Raw genomic sequence first — 26,080 nt, 5'->3', positions numbered from 1 at the left:
TGGACATATTCCTTGGATTAGGAATGGTTTATGAGTTTGATCTTCTTGTGAGACTTACATCCATGATTATTTGTATGGTATGGTTTGGGTGTTTTTGTGTTTTCTTGGTTGGGATTTTATGGAGGATATCATACTTGCATATTTTACATCTAGAGATGTGTGTAGTAGGACATGATGTAGTTTATTATTTGCAAGATTTCTCTATGGTTCTAGTCATCTTCTTGGATATTCATTTATAAGTTATATTGGATTTGAGATTGGTTGGAGACTGTGATCACAAGTTTGTGTTTATGTATGTGATGTGAGAGATGACATGGTTATTTCTTTATCTATTTCCTTTGTTGGTTCTGAAGAACTTGGGAGATTTTTAGAGACTTTTTATGTGAGTCATTCTTGTAGGTTATTGGTTTATATATTGTGGATGTCCTTGATACTACATGGATTTAATTCTTTGAGATGTGAGTAGATTGGTTATAGATTTCACATTATCATTTGTAGTGGGAGCTTCTTAGTCTATATGTGATGGGTATTTCTCTTCAGGCTTTTGATTGTAGGTGTTATTTCATTTATGGATATTTGACAACTAAAGATACATATGATTACCTTTGGATTAGGTATCTATGGTTGAAATTTTAGTTGTTATAAAATTTTATGATTCTTTTGTGACAAGTTGGGTGGTTTTCTCTTTGGATTGGCTTCTATGTATGTCTAGTGGAAGTGGCATCATTCATGTTTTAGATGATGAATAGTTTGATTTTATTGTGGATACTAGAATGGAGCACTTGGTGTACTTTGATCCATGATGGTGGGCATGCTAGAAGGGATTCTTTCCTTGTTCATTTTATTGGCTATGGATTGACTCTATACAACAAGTGGGAGATTATTGAGATAATGGGTGTTGCACCAATTCATAATATTGTTATATTTTATTATTTTAATTTATTATGTAATGTTACAAATAGGAGCAACTAGATTGACATGCAACATGTAGAGATTCCCATGGAATATACTTGATGAGTTGTATTGTAACATTGTGATAATCTTTGATGTAATTATTTAATATTGGGGAAAATAATTAAATGCCAAATATTAGATGTGGGGCCAATGAATTAGATAGGACATGATTTTAGCACACATTTTATATAATACCACTTGGTGGCTTTGTGGGATTTACTACTATACAAGAAGCCACAAGGGTAGTTGTATAGACAACATAAAAGGAAAAAGGAAAAGGAAGGTCATGAAACACAAGGCTTGATAGGTTAGTGAAAGGAGCATTTGTAAAGGTTGGAAGCATGTCATAGAATGTGTGGATTCATGCTGGTTCACATGGATTTATTAGTTGTGGTTATGACTTTGAAGGCTTCTACGGTTGTATTGCAATGGTGTTTTGCTTAATAATACATGGTAATGGATGCTTTTAGAGGATGTATTTTTTCCCTCAATAAGGGTTTTATAGGGTATGTCTTGTGCCACATTTTTGTATATATGTTATTTGTTCTCTTGCATGTGGATTTTAATTACATGTGTATTTCATATCCATTATGGGTTATGTGGAAATGGTTATATTCTTTGTTTCAAGTTTTCTTATAGTTATCACAAATTTTTGGCATGAATTTTGGCTATCCAAACTTTAAGTCTAGCGATAAAAGCCTAAATATCTTTGAAATAAGGTAAAACCTCAACATGTGGATGTTTGTAAAACTAGCTATTGTAGATCTCTAACCAAGGATTCTAGAATGTGTAATAACCACCAATTGGGTCAACATTTTTTCTAGTTATGGTCCTCATAAGTGGATCCATGTGAAAATATAATTTGCAAATTGTCTTGAGTCAATCATATGTAATAAATTGTAATGTAATAATATAATATGAGGTTGGTCAGCAGCAAGGGTTAGGGCTTAGTAACTAAGACCTTCCTAGGTACATAAAAGTGCCTATATAAGGAAGGAATATAGGTTGTTTAGAGTAGTTTTGGGTGATAGTTGCAACTCTCTCTTGCATATTATTATAAGGAACACACCCATGTGGGCTTGCATATTGTAATTCTATAATTTTTCATTTGCAACAATTATAAAAATCCTATTTTTTGTTCTCTTAGTTTGTTTTGTTCTCTATTTTTATTATTTGTTGTGATATTAAGGGGAGAAACCTTTGTCAAGTAGTATTAGAGTGAGAGTTATTGAGTGTGTAAATAGATCACTAACCATGAGTCAATTACACTAGGACCATGGTTTGGGCTAAGCATGTAGAGAGAACACCAATTGTAAGGTAGTTTGCACTAGGATTTTAGCATAAACACGAAAATGCCTTCACAAAAAGAGCATCATAAAGAGTTGTAGGTATTATAGTTGAGGTTTTACATCCCTATAGGTATAGATGCAAGCATTGGAAGAACAAATGTGAAGACATGAATAAATCTTGTCATAAGGGATGCAAGTGAGGATGAAGAAGAAGAAGAAAATATTGAAGAAGATGTCATTTTAAACCTAGAAGAATATATACTTTTTAAAGCCATATCCAAGATTAGAAAAAGACCTAAGTTTGAGGTTACCACATTTTTCAATAAATATTAATCTAGAGGAGTTGATCAATTGGATCAATGATTTGGAGGAATACTTTTGAGTATAAAGATATTGATGATCCTAATAGGGTCTAGTTTGTGAAGGTAAAATTGAAGGGACATGCAAAGATATGGTGATAGGAGATTCGATTGGAGAGAGATAGAAGAGGTAAGGAGAAAATTACGAGATTGGAACAAATGATGGCTAAATTGAAGCAATAATTCATTCCTATGGATTATGAGCTTTATCTTCTAAAGAAAATGCAAGGGTTGAAGCAAGTGAGAAGACATGTTGAGGAGTATAACAAGGAGTTCTATAAAGTTCTCATCACAATAGGCCATGCAGAAGTTGATAAGGAGAAATTCATTCATTATCTTAATGGGTTATGGTCAACCAATCATGAGGAGCTAAGTCTAGTTCAAATGAATAGTATTGAAGAGGCATACCAGTTTTCCTTAAGAGTTGAGGAAAATATGAGTATGAAGTTCAATAACACAAATAGAGGAAGAGGTGTTGGTCAAAGATTTGGTAGATGGTCTTGTGGATGTTACAATGATGAGTAAAGAAAAAGGATGAGGCGAGAAATAATGGTCATAAATAGAGTAGAAAAAATTCCAATCATTTCCAAGATCTGAATAATAGATATCAAGAAGGAAGAGGAAAAGGGAAATGATTTGGAAGATGAGGTTTTCGTGGATAATGTTTTCACTGTGAAGAAGAAGGGAATATAGCATTTGAATGTTCCCAACACTAAGGAATGACTAATAGAGGAATTAAAGGTTAGGATAGAGTTGCACATGTTCATGAAGATGCCAAATCATCACATTCTAAAGATGTTGACAAAGGAGAAGTCCTAGTTACCCATAGGGTTTTCTAAGTGGTGAGAATGAACCTAATCAAAGGAGGAGTTTTTTTTGCACAAGGTGTAAATGTGAAGATAAGTGTTCTGACATGATCATTGATGGTGGAAACACTAAAAATATAGTTTCAAAAAAGATGATAAAAAAGTTAAATCTCAAGAGGACTAAATACTTGTGTCCATACTAACCTTGTGAGTTGAATTTCTAAATCACATTATTGAAGGATGACCATCTAAATATATTATGAATTATTGACTAATATTTCTATTCATTTCATTTTGTTTCATATTAATGCATGTTAAATATTGGAAGTTAGACAACCCACTATTTGGAAACATAACATGTAATATATAGTTAAATAGAACCCCTATGCAATTTCTAACTTGCATAGGCCCTATTTTACCATGTGTATGATCTTTTTGTATGTGATTCAATTTTACTAGCTCAATAGTATCTTAAAATTGATGCTACACTGGAGGATATGGTGTCTCGAGTATCTATTGCTTGGGAATATGTCAACTAGGGTGCCTAATTCCTTGATGATTAGGCCCAAATTACAACCTCTCAATGCTAGGGATTTTAAACTTGTATCAACCTCCATCAAGTTTTACAATTCAAATTGGTTGGGAGAGGTATAAAAGAAAGATACTCTCCCCCATTTTAAGACTATTTGAGTTCAATTAGAGCTCTTAACAACAATTTTTCATTTCAAGAGTTCAGTGCATTCTTATTCAGATCTAGCATGGTGTGAAAAGCTTGAAAAACCTTCGTGAAAGCATTTATTTATGATTTTCCTTCATCTTATAGACTTTCTATAGCATCAATGGACATCAAAATTTTTGCAATGTATAGGATAATTCATCAAAGAACTTCTAATATTACACCTGTAACGAAATTGCCTAAAGGATCATTTTTGTCAGGTGGAAAGAAAAGGAAACATTCAAAATGCTTTGAAAGATACAGGGATGGACAGTAATGAATGTTGCAATAGAACTACTAGTGAGTTAATGTCAAAACTACAATTTTAAGGATCCAAATAGATGTAATGCTAGAATCACTATGATTAAGACCATAAAGACTAGGTATATACATTAGTTGAACATTGAAGATGACATTATTAGAAATTGTAAAGTTGAATTTCTAAATCAAATTATTGAAGGATGACCATCTAAATATATTATGAATTATTGACTAATATTTCTATTCATTTCATTTTGTTTCATATTAATGCATGTTAAATATTGGAAGTTAGACAACCCACTATTTGGAAACATAACATGTAATATATAGTTAAATAGAACCCCTATGCAATTTATAACTTGCATAGGCCCTATTTTACCATGTGTATGATCTTTTTGTATGTGATTCAATTTTACTAGCTCAATAGTATCTTAAAATTGATGCTACACTGGAGGATATGGTGTCTCGAGTATCTATTGCTTGGGAATATGTCAACTAGGGTGCCTAATTCCTTGATGATTAGGCCCAAATTACACCCTCTCAATGCTAGGGATTTTAAACTTGTATCAACCTCCATCAAGTTTTACAATTCAAATTGGTTGGGAGAGGTATAAAAGAAAGATACTCTCCCCCATTTTAAGACTATTTGAGTTCAATTAGAGCTCTTAACAACAATTTTTCATTTCAAGAGTTCAGTGCATTCTTATTCAGATCTAGCATGGTGTGAAAAGCTTGAAAAACCTTCGTGAAAGCATTTATTTATGATTTTCCTTCATCTTATAGACTTTCTATAGCATCAATGGACATCAAAAATTTTGCAATGTATAGGATAATTCATCAAAGAACTTCTAATATTACACCTGTAACGAAATTGCCTAAAGGATCATTTTTGTCAGGTGGAAAGAAAAAGAAACATTCAAAATGCTTTGAAAGATACAGGGATGGACAGTAATGAATGTTGCAATAGAACTACTAGTGAGTTAATGTCAAAACTACAATTTTAAGGATCCAAATAAATGTAATGCTAGAATCACTATGATTAAGACCATAAAGACTAGGTATATACATTAGTTGAACATTGAAGATGACATTATTAGAAATTGTAAAGATTTACAAGAGGCATACCTAAGGTTAAAAAAGTGGAATGTCTTAACAAGAATAGAAGTTTAGAGATTAAGTAACCTAGTTTTCCTCATTTTTATGCTGAGGAAGACATTGAGACTCTTAGGATTGGAAAATGTATCATAGATTTTGAAAATGTGTATTAGGAATATGTTGAGCAAGAAAAATGTAAGAAGTTTGAATAGACACCTTCTCTAATGCCTCAAGCCAAAAAGTGAAAGCTAAGCTTTGCAGGTTCAATTTCTAGCCCCTTTTCTCCCATGCCTCAATAGGAAGAAGAGACTAGTGCCCCTTTATTGTCTTATGAAGGTTCATATGTTGAAGGGTTAACATAAATTGTCAATATTTTGAAAAGAATTAAAGAATACAAAAATTTTAAATTATTAGAGCCACCTCCAAAGTTTTCTAAGGGAAAACATGGCTATTATGATTAGACTATGGTGAATGATGATCCAATTGATACTGAGGATGAGAGAGAGGTCATTTATCTTAGGTTCATTGAACAAGATAACTTCACTCAAACATAAGAGTTCAAGGACATTTGGATAAGATATATGATGGGGGACTTTGACGAGAGACAAAACAAAATGGTTAAAGGTGTTGATGAGTCTCAACATGCCTCAATTGATCAAAAAATGATGGATGAACTACATTTCAATGATATTTCATGTACCAAGGAGGAGGTAGTGGAAATGGTAAGGAAGAGTGACATATTGATACTTCCTAGTTTGATATTGAAGGAATTATTTCTACTAGATCAAGTTAGGAAGAAAGAGAACTCAACCTTTGTGTTAGAGTTTGAATCACTTGTTGGAAACTTACAATTGGAACAGTTATTGTTTTTTCATTGATGTCAAATCTACTAATGATACATGTTTCTATCTAATATAAATGTCATATCTATTTGATTGATGAAGAGGACTTGAGAGATTTCTCATAAGAATAACACCTAAGAGGAATGGTTGGGTTATGAAAAGAAAGCATCAATGGGCATTTGATTAGTTAGAATTTGATAAGACAAAGTGATTGGTTATATCATAGATGTAAAGCTTAACTGAGAAAAAGAATAAAAGATTAAGGAATACCAAGTGATGCTAGTGTTAACCAAGCTCTAGTGCAAGCCAAACAAATCTAGTATTGTCTAAGCATCAACGTTGACCAAGAAAGTTAGTTGATGTTGAGCCAATAGTTCTACAGTGACTGGGTGATTAAGTGATGATGGAGTGTTAGAACTTAGTGATTGCTGAGTGATAATATTTTGAATGTATATGTCAAATCATGATTTCTAGCTAACTTAGTTGATTTTTTGGGATATGTAAACTATGTTGAAGATAAGATTGATGAGTTGGATAATTAAATTCAAGGAGAGGATTAAGTATAATACCAATAATCAAATTCAATGGACGAAAAGTTTCTAGAAAAGAAGCAAGATGAATAGATACAATGAATCTCATGAATCAAATCGTAAACCCAAATATCTATGATGATAATGGAAAATAGTAAAGAAAGAATTACCTATTTAAGGAGGTATAGAGCCAAACTTTAAGTCAATATGCATAGAGGAAGGTGGAATAGAGGAGCACAAGGGTGAACACTAGTGTGTGAATGGAAGAGTGAGAGAAAAGAAAGAAAAAGGAATTTCTTGTGCAGATGTTGTTGAAGTTAATAATTGATTTTTTTTTGTAGGAGTACTTTGTAGATCTTAGGTGTCTTGAGAATTTTTCTTAACCCACTTGACACTATCAATTTTCAACATTACATCCTTGCCTACTTTTATCAATGCATACTTATGGCCATCTAAATTTTTATATCTTGGCATGATCATAATCTTACCACACTAAACCTAGGGAATCTAACTAAACCTTATCTTGACCATTATTTATTTGATGCATAGGTTGGATCCCCGCACTTCTATCTAATCTATCTATCATATTCATATCCTCATAGTTACCACTAGTGGTGATTGTATGATCTTTTGATCTCATTAATAAGGTTTGATGATAAAAACTAGGACCTACTTATATAACCCTTGCAATTGCACTATGCATAGTACCTTGCATTGTAGGGTTTATTTTAGCTTAGTTTTGTATTTTCATGTTGAGAGAGTCTTCTTTGTCTTTCATGGATGTGTCAGTCTATTGTGTTCATCCTCTTTATTCTTCTCAGTCATATTTTCATCTTCCTTTGATATTTTCCTCTTTTCCTATCATCAAAAGTGTTAATCTTTTAATCACATCTATCTATCATTTTCAAACCCTTAAATAACATTTTGACTTGATTTTTTGAAGCCTTAGATTTGTGTATAAATGGTGCCCTTACCTAATTTTGGCATTCACAATCCATTTTCAAGACCAAAATCAAAAGTTGGGTCCATCTTGATGGTCAAACTTATATTTTAAGTTTATGCCCCTTTTGCATAGTCAGTTTACCTTTTGAGGCTTAATCTTAGAATATTGATGATGTAATATTCATTTATTGACATCTTCATCATTCTACTCACTTCTACTATTCATTCTCATTCTCATTTCATTTCATTTTAGAGTTCTTCTTGTTTTGACCTAATTCTTATGATTTATCTTTCGTGGTCAAACTTAGTCAAACTAGGGCATCTCTTCATTTCTTGGTGGTCATTATTTGGTTTTAATATTTTATTTATCATCATGGAATTCATCTTATCTCAATTTGATTATATCTAGCTTATTTATGCATCTCCTCTCCCTCATTTTGAGTTCAACCCCGAGGGGACATGAATGCTCATTTTTGCATCACATAGCTTAACTATGGGTTTCTTATACCTCTATTTCTTATCTCTTTAATTTCATTTAGAATAGATTGGATTTTTATTACATCCACCATTAATTCTTGGATATTGGCATTTTCTTCTACTCTTTGAAGCTTCCATTCTATGATCCACCTTGCAAGGGTTTGTTTAGTTAGTTTCATTTGAGATCCACCATCTCATAGCTCTTTCATGTCATAGATAGGAAACTATAAGCCACTTCATGAAACTCCCTCTTCCATGGGCTCTTTCAAGTGTAATGGTTTATAGAGGTCTACCTTATTTTTGGTATACATCTGATATGTTCCAAGCTAGAGCCTTTAAAATGTGGAATACCTTCCCTTCTTTTCCTTGGATTTCTCCCAAAGAAGGACTAGGTCTAATATCAAAAAAGCATTAAATTAGGGTCAAAGTCAAATAAACTCTTCAAAACCACTTGGTGCTTTACAAAGTGTTCAAGGGCATTGTCCTATAGTTCTTCTAGTTGAATTAGATTGAGGATGAAAACCTCCATCACATCTTGTCAACATTGGTGGCTTTGTAACGTCTTCCTTACAATGGGTCTCCTTGCATCTTGTTAGGAAAGGAAAATTCCTTCCCCATCATGGCTTTCTATTCTTTGTATAATCACTCTATTAATTATTATTCTCAACAATTATCTCCTTTAGCCAAACCATTTTGTTAATCTCATCATCTCTCCTCTTCTACAGCCACTAGTGACTACCACATACTTTTTTCTATTAGGTCTATAGTCTCTCCCAACCTCTCTAATTATTGTAATCCATCCTCTCTTGTGTATTCCTTTGACATCAAAGTGGTCTCCTGACTTTCTTCCCTAGTCTGTAGCCTTCTCTTCCCATTCTCCTACTCTATCACCCTCCCTCAATCCCACAAGTCTCTTATTTCATTCTTCCTCCTTTGTTTATTAATAATACAGAGTCCAAAATGGTCATCAAACTATATCATTCTAGTTTAAACCCCCTTACTTTTAGATTCCTTAGGAAAGTTTTGAATTTTGCAATTGTATCTCAATCTATTCCTCACATTGACCTGCTTACTAGTATTGAGTATGATATCTCCTCTTCCCTAATCAGGATGTTGATGTTATTAGGAAACATTGTGAAATCACACTTAGGAGTGCTAAGCCACCTAAGAGTAATATTACTTGTATTGAGTATGAATTTTTTTGGGTAATAGTAACTCTTAATTATTTCCAATGATGAAAAAAAAGGTATTATTATTATTATTTTGGATACACATGTCTATGTTGTAAAAATTTTTGAACTTCTTTTAGATACTAATAGCTATAGAGTTCTTCCTTAGATCCCATCCTAAATAATTTTGAAGTAAATTAAGTCTTCCATTGATGCCACTTCTTTTGATAACACTAGTAAGAAGAATCTTATTACCTTAAAAGAAGTGACCTCTTTCATCTATGGGGTTCCTAAAATTCATAAGGCCATTATTCCTTTAAGGCCCATCATTCATACCATAGGATCCACTACTTATTATTTGTCATCTTTCCTTGTGAGCCTCATTTCCCTTTTAGTGGGAGAAATGACTCATTTATTAGATATTCCAAACATTTTACCCAATTCCCAAGGGATATCAAGTTTGATAGTAATAATATCTTGGTTAGTTTTGACATTGTTTTTTTCTTCACCATGGTCTTGATTCTTGCTTTGACTGATATCACTAAGTGCAAAGTGAATGATGAGATTCCCTCTTTCTTTTTGTTATTCTTGTGTTCTATCTTCTTTTATTTTTAGGGTGTGAGCTATGACCAAGCTAATGGATCACCTCTCTCCCTTATTATTTCCAATCTATTTATACAACATTTTGAAGATGTTTATTTGCATTCCTTTCTCCTTACACAAAAATGGTGGAAGGACTAAGAAGATGACACTAATGTGAGTTAGCCTCATGGTCATGACACATCTGATGAGTTCCACCCTCATCTCAATAGTGTCAACCCTTTCATTCTTTAATGAGTTTTCCAATAGGAAAATATCTAGAGCCTTCCTCCAAGCCAAAACTTCATTCTTGTATGTGTGTGCATATACTTTGTGTCAATTCCTTTTGTTTGAGGCATTTCTCATAAAATATACAAAATCCTGCTTAAGAAAGGTCTTTGATGTTCCTTAAAAATCTTCTCCACCCTCAAGAACTATATCCATCCTCTCAAAGACACCAAGGAAAATCTTGCATATCTTGGGGTCTATAAAGTGTTGTGCTCATATGGATCTCCTTACATTGGAGATATTGGTTTCTCTTTCACCACTATGATCAAAGAGCATGATTCAAACATCAAGTATTATAGTGAGCTCAAGTTTTCCTTAGAGGAGCACTACTCTTCCACCAAGCACCAAATCTATTTGGATAGGACCCACATCCTTACTAAAGAAGATAATTTATTTAAAAGGAAGCTTAAAGAGGCCATTGAGATATTTAAGCTTCCTCACAATATTAATCAATATGGAGGATGGAATTTAAGGTCCTTGTGGCATCCCTTGTTTACCTTCATCAATCCACATTGTCACCCTCCCTCGTGATGTTTCATATCTTCATCTCTTTATCTTTGGCTCTTCCCCAGGTCTAATTTTTATGTCCTTCAGTTACCTTTCTATCATTTTTGGTATGGTCCCCTTCTCTTCTTTGTTTCTCTCAATGTTCTTAATTTATGTTATTTCTCCTAGTTTTGTCCTTTTGGTGCCCTTTCCCTCCTCTCCCCCTTTCACCACTAGGATCAAAGAGAATGATGTAGACATCAAGTATGAGTGTGTGCTCAAGTTTTTCTTAGAGGAGAACTCCTCCTCCACCAAGTATTACATCTATCTAGATAACACCCATATCCTTACTAAACAAGATAATTTATTTAAAATGAAGCTTAAAGAGGCCATTGAGATCTTTAACCTTCCTACCAATCTTAATCAATATGGAGGATGGACTTTAATCTCCCTGTGGTATCCCTTGTTTTCCTCCATCAATCTACATTCTCACCCTCCCTCGAGATATCTCTTATATTCATCTCTTTCTCCTTGTGTCTTCCCTAGGTCTAGTGTTTGTGTCTTTCAGTTACCTCTGTAGGTGGTGTGTGTGTGTGTGTGTGTCACACACACACACACACACACACACACACACACACACACACACACACACACACACACATGCATGCATTTTTATATCTGAGCATTTAATGTTTAACTTTTGGTTATTATGATACTTACCCATACTTGTATGTGTATGGTGCATGTATCTATTTTAGCTTCTGTCTAATTTGTTTTATGTGGTTAAGGGAGGGAATTGTAGTCACCTTCTAGTTGAGATCTACATTATGTATCACTCCCTGCCATTTTCTATTTAGTTTAAATATATTTATATCTATGTACATGCTCATCTTTTATGCAAGATGCAGGTACTAGGCATTGCCTTCCTTAATTGCTAGGATAAGCATGCCCTATTACAAATACTCAAATGGTTGGAATGGGATGATAATGATCAGGTCCAATCCAAAACATAACCTAAATACTTGTCTTGCTAGGAGGACTTGTAATTGACTATCAACCCATTTTTTAACCCATGAGTCTTTTGTGCATATGTGGTTTAATTCTAGCTTTGGTTGATTTTTCTTATGCATTTCTTGAGACCTTTGAATTGGTGATTTACCTATTAAACTAGTTATTTATGATTCTTGGATCAATCATTGATATTGATTTATCAAATGTGATTTAATTTTTAAAAATGGAGAAATGTTAAAATAGGATAATTTTTCATTATTGCGATTAAATAGGATTTTTGGTTAAATTAAAAGATTTTAAAAAGTCCTAATTTAAGAAAGCTAAAAAGATTTGAAAATTAAATATTAAATATTAAACTTTAATTATGGTGTAGCAAATTATTATTATTTAATTAATAAAGATTTAAAATTAGTGACATTTAAATCACGCACTTAAGTTATCTTTATTAATAATAAAAAATCTCTTTATGAAATTACTTTAAATATTAAAGTTGATAAATAAATAATAATAAAAGAATATTTTCAATTAAAAAGTTAATTAAGTGTGCATGAAAGGAATAATTAACTAAAACAATTATAATTTTAGAGCTATGGAAATAGAAACCCTAAAAGCTAATTAGTGTTCTATATTAGAGCCTTTTTGGGACATTATTGCACACATAGGTTTGAGGAACAAATTTTGGAATTTGGAGCAAAAGGATTTTTTGATAGCTTCGAAAGGTATGGAATAGCAAGGTTTTTAGTAGATTTTCTAGATTGTTAGCATCATAATAAGGTATGGTCTGAAAAACTCATAGTAGTAATCTCATTGAACGGATTTGTCTGCTTTGTGCTTGAGGGGTGTTGGAATTTGGTTGTTATTTTACTATGTTGATCAAAAAATAAATTTATGATTATCATACCCTTGATTGAATATAACACAAAAGAAATTTGAAGAGAAAATGAATTAAACATATTAGGGTTTGATTTGGAATTATGTGGATTTAATCTACAAATTATTTATAATTTTTCTTACAATTAAAAAAATAGAAATCAAGATTTGATTTGTATATAAAATTAAGGGTTTGTATATAAGATAATTTATCTTGCATTACAATATGAATTTTCATATATGTTCTTTTTCAAGAAAATATAACTATATTGCTTACATGTATAAATCTAAGTATATACATACTGATAAAATGATAAATAGATAAAATTGGTTACTGGTAATGTACAAAATGAAAATAAAAAAGTAAAATATATTATTTTAAAATATATTATATTTAAAGAAAGAGTGTTTAAAAGAATAAATAAATAGTCATAAATATATAAGAAGCTTTGTGCATTTAGAAAACAACACAATATATGATAATATAAATACATTGGTTAGTTCTAAAATGAAGGATATTTCCTAGATTCCATATAGAACCATATCATGGGAACCATGGACCTTTTTGGATGCATGCAATAGCTTTTTTAATGTCCATTGTACTTTGCATGTCCAATATCTAATGGACACAACTATCCTTCATCCAAACTGTACAGTTGACAAATTTTCAAAAAATCGAAAACATCATCGGTTTTTTTGAAAATTTCAGCACTTGATCTTTATGATTTTCATAGTTTGTAGTCAAAAGCAACAAAAAAATTGGAAAAAAATCACTACAATTTTGTGAATCTAGGAAAAAAAATTGACTTTGTTTTGTCTTTAGTGCATTTTGGATGGAGATTAGCCTGTCCCATATCTAATCTTTAGTTTTGAGCCTCTTTTACTACTATTCTTTAATTTAAATTTTTGAGGAACACACTCACATATCACATTCTTCCATCCCTTTACAATAGTAAAAAGTTTTATGAGATTATTTTATTATTATGTTTTATGGGTATACTTTCTTCTTAAGTTTTAGTTTAATATTTGTTTGAATAAACTTTTTCTTGGGGGACTATAACGTATGTTTTTAACTTTTCTTTATTTTGTTTGTATATTTATTTAAAGAGTTTAAATTAAATTTTATGTTGTGATATATATAATTACAAATAAGTTTATTTTTTATTTAATTAGGATTTTAGTTAGGTCTAGATTATAATTAATAGGTCATGATTTATTTGTTAATATGTGATTTAATGAGTAAATTAAAATATGCCCTTTATTCTTTGTGAATGAATTTTTAAAATTAGTGATGGATTTTATTTTGGGTTTTAAATATTTGTTTTTTAATATTATAAATGGTAATGATAGTTATCTATGAGAAATAATATCATTATTGAATACTTAGTATATCATATTATGTGAGTGATTCTTTTAGGAATATAACTTTATGGTCAACTAGACATTCAAAGCAAAACTAAATTAAATTGTGGGGTTGAAGAATTTATGTGTTTTATATGAGTGATTTTGGAATGTTAATGTGATGTTTTCCTTTTGTGATGGTTTTATGTGAGCTATTTAGTTGGCCAAGTTAGGATATACACTAGAGGCTTTATGAGATTTATTTTACTATGTTTATTTGAGTAGATATCATGATGTGCCTTCTGATTTAAATTGCAAATTGCATTTATAAAAGCTACCTTGTGGTGCATTTATGTTTACTTGGGTTGGGAGAACCAACTTGTTGTCGGGTTTCTTGTTAAGGACCCGAGTTTAATCTTTATGCATGTTGTGGTATGGGACATAATTGTGTTTTATGTTCTTAGGGGAGGTTCTCTAGGTGCACGTCTTTTGGAGTTGCTTGCAGTAGGGGTCTAGGACCTAAGTTGGTTAGTGCTAGGCTAACCTATTGTAAGCTATGTAATAAGTGATAATCTAGCAATTAATATTTTGGGAAACACACTAAAAAGATAAGTTAGAGATATTGCCCCACCCATATCTTAAGTACTTGAATAGGCTAAGGATGGGAATGGGATGATACCTAGTGAGAGGTATGGATGGTTTTTCCTTGTCTTTATGAGTGGGTATTTTGGTTCCGCATGTGTTACATTGAGGGTCCAAGGTCTAGAGTGACCGTTCTAGGGTAACTCAATGCTAGAGGGTCTGGGGTCTAATGAGATACCGATCTAGGATAACTCAAGTAGTTTGACCATGTGATGTCACTCTCTAGTATGTTTCTTAAGTCTCCTCCATAGTTTTTTTTTTGCATTTTCCTCTAGTGGTGTTGTTATTGGTGGTGTACTTATTGTTGGATTTAATTTTTTATGAATGTAATTATTGTTTTTAATGTATTTAATGTGGTTATTTACTTTCATTGATGGTGATTGGTGCTTCATGGATGATGCACTTTTGATGTGTGGTTCTTGACTTGAGGTGGATATCTTTTGTTGACTATATCTTATGATTTTAGTGATTTGATCTATCCTTGGTATGTGTATGATGTTGGTATTGGATTGAGTGTTCTTCCTTTTGGAGTATCTTATCTTCTTGAGTAGTATGTGTTACCTTTGAGGTAATTTTGGCTAGTAGGTATTCCTTGCCTAGGAATATCTCATGATTGATTAGCCATATGTGGATCATTCATTATCTTCCCTGCGTGGTGGGAGTGAAAGCCTAACTAGGTAACCATGTAGTCAAGAGGTAGTTTCTTCTTACCATTTGGGTCCCCCTCACATTGCTAGCTATTGGATGTTCGATGATGCAGTTGTACCTTTATCATTCTCATTCTTATCACAAAGACTTGTATTCAATTGATGTATATATGTTATCTTGTTTTCTTGATGTATTGTATCTATTCTCACATACCCTGCGACATGTGAAGTGGATGTTAATTATTAAATGTACTTTCATTGTTTCAATTGTATTTATACATTTTATTATGAGATGATGTATATGTTATTTCTTGTGATCATGACATTATATTTGAAACTTAAATTAATTAATATAACTTCTTAGATGTGACTCAATGCAAAGGAACTCTTGAGCAATGGAAACTATATTTTAATTGCTTATGTGTACTTGGTGTGAATGTGTATATTGCTTCCACATTATTATCTTGTGTTGTATAAACTTTTTAAAAAAAATTGTTCAGTAAACTTGGTTACATGTTAGGTTTATTTCTATTGGGTTCTCGAGCAGGGCATTACAAGAAGTCCCTTAGGGTATCTACTAATGAATAGTAAGTATACTACAGATCCTAGGTGAAGAACTCTACTATGTAGGTCTGACATTCATTTTGTGGCCCGATCTCAACTGTAGCTTGAGACAATCATTATCTTTGGACTAAGCTCATGAGTTGTATTTCTAAATCACATTATTGAAGGATGGACATCTAAATATATTATGAATTATCATATAATCTTTACATTCATTTAATTTGTTTCATATTAATATATGTTAAATATTGGAAGTTGACAACCTACTAGTTAGGAACATAACACGTAATATAGAATTAAATAAAATCCCTATGCAATTTCTAACTTGCATAGGCCCTATTTTACCATGTGTATGATCTTTTGCATTTGATTCAACTTTTATAGATTAATAGTGTCTCAAAATTGAGGCTACATTGGGGAATATGGTGTCTTAGATATCTACTTCTTGGGAACATGTCAACTAGGGTGCCTAATTCCTTGATGATTAGGTCCAAATTACAACCTCTCAATGGTAACATTGTTTTGCTAGGGATTTTAAACTTGTATCAACCTTCATTGAGTTTTACAATCTAAAGTGGTTGGGAGAGGTATAAAAGAACTATACTCTCCCCCATTTTGAGGCTATTTGAGTTCAATTAGAGCTCTCAACAACAATTTTTATTTCAATAATTTAGTGCATTCTTATTTAGAACTAACATGGTGTGGAAGGCCTCAAAAACCCTTCATGAAAGATTTATATGTGACTTTCCTTCTAGGTCTTATGGAGTAATGTTATTGTGTCAACATTTGTGATCACCTTCAAACAACATTGCATCATCAAGGTATAAGAAATTATATTTCTGACATGGATAGCTTGTACTATATATTAGCATGTTTTTTCTTTCAAGCATATTTTATTTCAATTTCAAGGTTGATTAAAATGATGTTTGACTTAGGCAAAAATCTTTATAAATAACCTTTTCATCTCTTATTGTGTGAGCATGTGAAGAACCTCCTTATAGCAATATCGTGAGAATGCTCGAAATAACAGAATACAAAGTGATAGCAGAACTCAGAATGAATCTACTGATCGCAGGCCACTTCGAGGGGGTAACCTCCTTTGAGCAAGCTCAATACAATAAATTCGTCCGTACCCATCAAGGGCCTCAACCTATTCTTATATACTGGGTACGATCTAGAAAAGTAATACTACCTATGCATGTGGGATAATAAAATATACTCACGGGACGACTTAAAAAGCATATGCGTCCAACAACACTACTCTAACAAAATAAACAGAAGGAACACACAGGTTCCTAACATCCCCTCTCCCTTAGAAAAAAGCTTTGTCCTCAAAGCTTAAGGTGTGGAAATTGTTGTTGAATCTGAAGAAGGGGTTCCCAGGTAGCATCCTCTGGTTGCATGCCATGCCACTGAATCAAGACCTCAGAGATGGAGCGAGAGCGAAGCTGGCGAGTGCGCTAGTCAATGATTGCCACCGGCTCCAGGATAATGGATCCTTCCGTATCCATTTCAGGGAGAGTAGTTTGTGCTCTGACAGTGGTACCCAGAACTTTCTTTAGACAAGAAACATGAAAGACTGGATGAATGCGGGAAGAAGGAGGAAGTTCCAGTTTATAAGCAACTGAACCAATCTTCTGCAGAACCTTATAAGGCCCATAAAATTTTGGGGCCAGCTTATGACGCCCTTTCAGCTTTAGGGAGGATTGTTTGTATGGCTGTAGACGAAGAAAAACCATATCCCCAACTTGAAATGAGCGCTCAGAACGGTGTTGATCTGCTTGCTGTTTCATCCGATTACGGGCCATGTGAAGATTATCCTGTAAGGTACGAAGAATCTGATCCCTGCTGCGGAGAACTATGTCAACTGCCTGGACTGGTGAGCTGTTGGGAGTGTAGGGAAGGAGCACTGGAGGTGCCTGACCATAGACTGCTTCATATGGAGTCATTTTAGAGGCAGTGTGGTAAGAGGTATTGTACCACCATTCAGCTAAAGGGAGCCACTTGGCCCACTGATGTTGCTGCTCGGAAGTGAAGCAATGAAGATAAGTTTCCAAGCATTTATTGACAATTTCAGTTTGACCATCAGTTTGTGGGTGATAGCCCGAACTCATCTTCAGTTTGGTGCCAGTTTTCTGAAACAGTTCAGTCCAAAAATGACTGGTAAAAGTTGCATCACGATCAGAGACAATGGAAGAAGGGAGTCCATGAAGACGAAATATCTGGTCCATGAAGATTTGTGCAACAGAGGAGGCAGTATAGGGGTGGCTGAGGGCACAAAAATGACTATATTTCAAGAGACGATCAACCACAACCAAGATCACTGTCTTGCCACCGGATTTAGGAAGCCCTTCAATGAAATCCATAGAAATATCAGTCCAAATCTGTGTAGGGATGGGCAATGGTTCGAGCAAGCCAGGAAGGAGGGTCGTTTCACCCTTGTGGCGTTGGCAAGTATCACATTCAGCCACCATCTGTTGAATCGTCTGTTTCATCCCTTTCCAAAAGAAGTTTCTCCTTGCTCGCTCATAAGTTTTGAGGAAGCCTGAGTGCCCTGCTGAAGGAGAAGCATGGAGTTCATAAAAAATAGCCTGATGTAGAGCTGGGTTCTAAGGAAGCACTAGCCGACCCTTGTATCGAAGAGAAGCACCATCCCAAGAGTAATGTGGTATAGCAGAAGGATTATTGGCTAGCTGGTGAATGATTTGAGATAAAGAAGAGTCACTGTCATAGCCCTACTGAACAGACGCTAACCAATTGGGAATGGGCATAGAAATAGCGGAAAGGGAAGCTTGATTATCAAATGTGCGAGAAAGAGCATCTGCCACAATATTCTCCTTACCCTTCTTGTAGGTGATCTCATAATCATACCCCATGAGTTTGCTGACCCATTTCTGTTGTGTAGGAGAGGATACCCGTTGTTCCAGGAAGTATTTCAGACTTTGGTGATCGGTTCTGATGCAAAAATGACTCCCTAAGAGGTATGGCCGCCACTTCTGTACAGCATGCAAAATAGCCATCATTTCTTTTTCATAAGTAGAGAGGGCTAGATTCTTACCAGAGAGGGCTTTGCTAGTGAACGCAATAGGATGGTCATCTTGCAGGAGAACAGCACCCAATCCATTGCCGCAAGAATCACTCTCAATAGTGAAGGGTTTGGAAAAATCTGGCATCGCGAGAACAGGTGTACTGCACATAGCCTGTTTCAGTTGTTCAAATGCAGTCTCAGCAACAGGGGTCCAGGAGAAGGCATCCTTTTTTAACAGAGCTGTCAATGGTGCTGCAATTTTCTCGTAATCTTTGACAAACTTGCGGTAGTAGCCAGTCAACCCCAAAAAACCCCGAAGGCTCTTGAGAGTTTTAGGATGCGGCCAAGTTTTCATGGCATCTATTTTTGTAGGATCCACCCGCACTCCATGGTGTGCAACAATATGCCCGAGATACTCCACTTCCTCCTGGCCAAACACACATTTAGATAGTTTTGCACAGAGTTGATGATCAGAGAGAAGTTGCAAGACAAGCTCCAGATGATGGAGATGCTCAGCCCAAGTTTTGCTATATATGAGGATATCATCAAAGAAGACTAGAATGAATTTCCGGAGGTATGGTCGAAATATGTTATTCATCACTGCCTGAAATGTTGAAGGAGCATTCGTGAGGCCAAAGGGCATGACTAAAAATTCATAGTGACCATCATGTGTGCGGAAGGCAGTTTTAGGTATATCCTCCTCATGAACCCGAATTTGATGATACCCAGAACGAAGATCTAACTTGGAGAAAAAATGAGCCCCATGAAGTTCATCAAGAAGTTCATCAACAACTGGAATGGGAAACTTGTCCTTTATAGTGAGATGATTAAGTGCTCGAAAATCAATGCAGAGTCGCCATGACCCATCTTTTTTGCGAACAAGCAGAACTAGAGAAGAAAAGGAACTGGTACTAGGGCGAATAATACCTTGCTTCAGTAAGTCATGGACAAGTATCTCGATTTCGGTCTTCTGATGAAATGGGTAGCGGTAGGGCCTGATGTTGGGCGGAACACTGCCAGGAAGGAGCTGAATATGGTGGTCCTCTGGACGAGAAGGAGGTAATCCCACAGGTTCAGCAAATATACCAGAATACTTGTCCAAAATGTGTTGGAGATCGGCAGGAGTGCTAGAGACTGCTAATGGCTGCATCTGAATGGAATGGAGCTGAGCGATGACACCATGTGAATTCTTCTTAAGAAGTTTTTCCATACGGTGTGAACTGATGATGCTGAGAGACCCTGGTTGTAAGCCTTTCAAAGTGTGTTGGTGCCCCTCGGCTGAAAACTGCATCCAAAGTTCAGCAAAATCCCAGAGAATGGGGCCAAGAGTGCGTAACCATTGGGCACCCAAAACCACATCACAGCCACCTAAGGGTAAGGCAAACATGTCAGAGCGCATGTTATAATCTCCAATAGAGAGACGCACATTGCGACATTTCCCTTTACAAGGTAAAGTGCCCCCATTGGCAATCATGACTTCAAAGCTAGAGCAGGGATGGATAAAGCAATCAGCCTGTTTGGCTATTCGTGGATCAATGAAGTTATGAGTGCTACCAGAATCAATGAGTATAGTAAGAGGGATCTTCTTGAAGAAACCCTGGACCCGCATGGTTTGTGGAGTAGTGACTCCTGCCAAAGCATGGATAGATATCTCTGGTGGAGCTTCTGGTGAAGGAGGTTCAGGCTGGGGAGGCTCAACCTCATCATCCACTGTTTCCTGAGCATCTACATATTCGTCCAGTTCCGGTGGAGAATCCACATCCAAGAGATAGAGCTTTTGCTGAACACATCTATGGCCCTGAGACCATTTCTCATCACAATTATAACAAAGCCCTTTGTCTCGCCTGACTCGCATCTCTGTTTCAGACAAGTGCTTGATCGGAGTAGTTCTGGGAGCTGGTATGACTGGAGGGTTGTGAGAACCTGTATTTCTGAATGGAACAAAATTAGATCTGGAGCGTTGTAGAGCACTAATCTTGTCTTCCGCTAACTTAGCCAACCCAAGGGCTTCCATCATTGTAGTAGGTCGAAACATTTTGACTTCTGAGCGAAGTGCATCCTTCAGACCACTGACAAAACAACTACGGAAGAATTCATCAGACAAGCCCTCTGTGTGATTAGCTAATTTTTCAAACTCTGTCTGGTATTCTCTTACAGTGCCTGTTTGACGTAGTTTAGTGAGTGCTCCTGTGAAATCATCAAAGGAACTAGGGCCAAAGCGCTCCAAAATGAGGGTGCACAATTCACTCCACGTTGGGCCTACATTAGCCTTGATGTACCAACGGAACCATTGAAGAGCTTCATGTTCCAAATGAAAAGATGCAAGGGGGACTTTGTGGTTATCCAAAGTATTATGCAAGCTGAAATACTGCTCTGCCCTATAGATCCATCCAGTCGGATCAGAACCATCGAAGCGTGGAAAATCAAGCTTTGGTCCACGAAAATTGCCAGAAGAGGACCCAGTATCTCCTGAATGGTTTCGGCTCATGGCTAACTGCTGAAAGTTAAGACCCAGAATTTTGTCATCCAGATCTTGAAGTTTGGTTTTGAGGGATGCAATTTCCTCTTCCATGATTTTTGCTCCTGTACGCGTAACAACCATAAAACAAGGTTTTTTTTTTTTTTTTTTTTTTTTTTTTGGAATGGGTAGAAGATGAGAAACAAAAACTTTTTTAGTTACGGCAAACTTGGATTTGGGTAAAACTCATATAGGAAATGGGTGTTCGACGGGTGGTGGGAGACTACCTGGGGACAAGGGAAAAAGAAAAATGAGGGTTTCAAGGGTAGGGAGGCGAAATGAGGCGAACAGTCCAAGAGGGATAAGGGAGCAAAATGAGGAATCAAATCTTGTGGCTCAGTTTGGTGGCGATTGGATGAGAGGTGAAAAAGATAGGGCAAACCCTAAAATTAGATAAATGAGGGATTTAGGGCTTTGATATGTAAAATTTGGGGTTGGGTCGCCAAGGAAGGAAGTATGCGAAATGATATTGCAGACGTTCTGCGGAAGTATGAGCAGAAACAGAAAGCAAACAAGGAAGCTACGACTAAAAAACAGAAAAATTTTTACTCACAGACAGAACAACTGAAAAGAGTTATTGCAATAACAAGAGATATTAGAAGTGAGAGGAACCTGAAGGCCACGATAAAAAAAAAATTTGATGTAATTTCCACCCAGCGAGCCCAAGAGAGTGCTCTGATACCAGATGTGAAGAACCTCCTTATAGCAATATCGTGAGAATGCTCGAAATAACAGAATACAAAGTGATAGCAGAACTCAGAATGAATCTACTGATCGCAGGCCACTTCGAGGGGGTAACCTCCTTTGAGCAAGCTCAATACAATAAATTCGTCCGTACCCATCAAGGGCCTCAACCTATTCTTATATACTGGGTACGATCTAGAAAAGTAATACTACCTATGCATGTGGGATAATAAAATATACTCACGGGACGACTTACAAAGCATATGCGTCCAACAACACTACTCTAACAAAATAAACAGAAGGAACACACAGGTTCCTAACAGAGCAGAAGTTGTAAACATGCAAAAATAGGTTACAATGAGATCATATGAAGAGTTGTATTATATGATTTATTAAAGGGGAAAAAATATCATTAATAAGTCTAATAGGGTGCCTCATTCCTTAGAATGGGTTGTATAGGGACCCCAATCCCTCAATTTCAGCCCCCAATTAAAATCACAAGACAATTGTACTTAGCTATCACCATGGATCTTTTTCAAAATTTACTTTTCTTGTTCCTAGTCTCCCTATACACATAAAAAAACCTATATTAACCTCACTTTCCCATCCATCTTGCATCTTTTATTCACGACTACATGGTCATCTTCCCCTCATCACAAAGGACAACTAAATTTGTCTTTTGCTCAAAGATCTTTAAGATGGAGCTAAATATATAATGTTAGCTTATCTAGTTTTTAAACTACTATTTTTTATTGAAATGGATAATATTAAGTGAATCAAACCTCTTGTGCATAAAATATATATAACATAGTTATTTTTGTGTGCTTCACAAAATATGTAGTTAGATATATTATTTTGTAAAATCCTTTAATATGATGATAGTTAAGAGTTAGACTGATGGGGACACGACCCAAGAATAGAATGGACACAAAAGAAAAGGAAAATTGTATTAACTGAAAAATAAGCTAGTACATTCAGTATAGAGAAAATAAACTTCAAAACATGCCCTAAGGGCTTACAATAGCATAAATCTGGAGATAATTTCTCCTTTCAGTACCTCTTCTCAAACTCCACTCCGAATTGCCTTTTACAATGCTAGAAATCTCCTTAAATAGACCCCAGAGGGTTAAGGACTAGGAGTACATTCTAGAAAGTGCTAATAGGCATCCACCAACCAAATAGAAGGTTCCAGAAGCTGCATTAGAAGTCGGCGCAAATCTAGAAGAATCCAAAAATGGTAACCGAACTTTCGGGAGGCATAACTTTTGAACCGTAGCTCCGATTGACGAACCATTTACATTTTCGAAAAGCTCTCGAAGCGCTCTATAGCCCTATGGACAAGCTTTTCTTGTCCCCCATTTTTTGGCCCTTTTCAAGGTCATTTAATGCCCCTAACTTGACTTTGAAGCATTCTTAGGAGGTCTCCAAAACTCGAAAAACTACAATAACTTTCAAACCGTGGGGCCTTTTGACCTGATTCTTTTTCTGGAATGCTCTAAATTACAATTACATTCATCTAGCCAATTTACACCTTCTAGTTTACCAAAATGATGGCCCAATTACATGCTCCTATTTTTTCGGGATTTTCTAGTAGACTGATAGTGGAACTGTGAGAGTTGGAACCTTTATTTGACCCAAATGGGTGTCCAAAAATGAAAACACATGAAACAGAAACTAAGTCTAAGTACATTTTTTTGGGTGACACAGGATTGCCCTTATACATCCGGATGCTCCTGCATCATAGATCTATAATTTGTGTGTTTTTTGTTAAGTATTTTTTTAATGATTCTTCAAAGAAGCTCTCTCTCCCCCCTTCTTTCTTTACCTCATATAGATCACACATAAAGATCCTGAAAATCTAAACATGATAAGAGTTGCAATATCCTTCAAAGAATAAAACACACAGATGTTAAAATTTTCATACCAGCACAAAAAACATGGTGAAGAGAGGTTAATATTTAAACTTACAATTCTAAGAGATTGCATGGAATTTTTTTTGTAGCTATCTCTAAAGGATATTTTACATTGTGGAAAGATTGTATTCTACCTATCAAGAATGTAATGATATCTATGACAAATTATTGGTAGCAATATTTAATGGTTTTTCCCGTCAAAATGATTATAAATTTTAAATTGATAAAAGACTCCTAGTGATCATGATGTATCATCGTATCCATGACTGTATGCTACTTAATTGAAGTTTTCTCATTCTACTTTCATCTTAAAAGAATAAGACCTGTCTTTATGAATAAAAAATATTGAAAAGTCAAAACTTCAATTATGTAACATGATACATCTTTTCTATTGAAAAGTTATTACCCATAAGCTTTTGCTAAACTGGTGACAAAATGTACCAAAGACTAAAAATAATAGAACTTTTTTTTTTCTTACTGTTTTCCACCACAGCCTATGCAAATCATTCAGAAAAAATGCTGACAAATTTCAGCAAAATCCATTTTGTATTTTTGAGTTTTTTAATTTTAGTCAACAGTATATTTTGTGTACTTAGTCGCGTACTATTCCATGTCTGCTATTTTCTTTAGAATGGAGTTCTACCAACTAGGCTCTTTAGAGCTTCATCTTATAGACTCGCTACAACATCTATGCACATCAAACATTTTACGATGTACAAGATAATTCATCAAAGAACTTCTAATACTATAGGTAAAGAAATTACCGGAAGGATCATCTTAGTCAGGTGGAAAGAAAAGGAAACATTCAGAATTCTTTGAAATATGAATGGATGAAAAGAAATGAATGCTGCACCAGAAGTTCTTTACCTCATTCTTTACTAATTCATCAGGAAGTGCCATCAATTGATACTACTAGCGAGTCAATGTCAAAACTACAATTTTAAGGATCTAAATAAATATAATGCTGGAATCGCAGTGACTAGCAGGAAAGCGGAAAATAAATGTAGTTAGAGGATGGATTGAAAAGAAAACATAAATTTATGGTGTAAATTTACAGGAGAGTTTAATGTAGATGATGAAAAGCCATTAATACAGAAAATGATCACTTAAGGTTATTTCAAAACTCTATTTTTCGTGACACAAATAGAAATAAGATCACATACCTCACAGACTTTTTCTTGGATTCCATTGCTTGATATGCCGATTCTTTATGCAAGAAGTATCTAATCTTCCTTAGCCGAGATTCGGACAGATGCGAGCTAGTCCTCCAAAAACCTAGAAAACCAAACCTTGAAGGATTATAACGGACGGTTACTTTATTTTAAAATTCTTCCTATGATCAAATGACTCTGAAATTACAATTTCTACCTATTTCTTTCTGATTTGTAAGCAAAAATCTGAACTGAAAAATTTCTGGATAATGCACTTAATCTTTCAAAACATATCGTGAAGGATTCCTACGGACGCTTACTTGATTTCGAATCTCTGAAATCACAAATTTCACTTTAAACTTTCAAAGCAAACCCTGAAGAATTCCAGAGGACGCCTGCTTTCAACTCTTCTTGTCAAATGACTCTGAAATCACAAATTCTGCTCCATTTTTTTTCTGATTTGCAAACAAAAATCTGAAATGAGAAATTTCTGCATAATGCACCTTAATCTTTGAAAGGAAACCCTGAAGAATTCTTACGAACGCTTACTTTCAACTCTTCTTGTCAAATGACTCTGAAATCACAAATTCTACTCGATTTCTTTTCTGACTTGCCCTGCCCTCAGAAGTTGCAGCTCTGCAAAACGAAATCTAAGTTCCATTGACTCTGACTTTTACTTCTGCCAAGCATAAATCTGAACTAGAAGATCTATAAATAATGCAGCTCAATCTTTCTCTGACCTTCACCATCATAAGAAGCTTCTAATTTCACCTCTTTTCCAGCAAATTGTGATGCAACACGGAACATTGATTCCGTGGGACTTGCAAAGGGCTTTCACCAATTTGAGGTTTCTTTTATCTGTTTATTTATTTTATTTCAATTGAAAACTGAGACCTCCAATGCGTTCTCGGATAATACC

At 34.8% G+C, this 26,080-nt stretch overlaps 1 pseudogene; it reads right to left on the bottom strand.

Annotated features, from left to right (window-relative positions):
- Positions 1-25,199, bottom strand: part of LOC149559171 (protein CNGC15b-like) — a 134,324-nt pseudogene extending 109,125 nt beyond the window's left edge.
- Between the last annotated feature and the right edge of the window lie 881 nt (positions 25,200-26,080).

This window comes from Cupressus sempervirens, chromosome 5, assembly GCF_028749045.1.
Source record: "Cupressus sempervirens isolate cs-2001-9-10 chromosome 5, ASM2874904v1, whole genome shotgun sequence".
Taxonomy (NCBI): domain Eukaryota; kingdom Viridiplantae; phylum Streptophyta; class Pinopsida; order Cupressales; family Cupressaceae; genus Cupressus; species Cupressus sempervirens.
The sequence above is the reverse complement of the archived record's forward strand: the minus strand, read 5'-3'. Positions and strand labels throughout refer to the sequence as shown.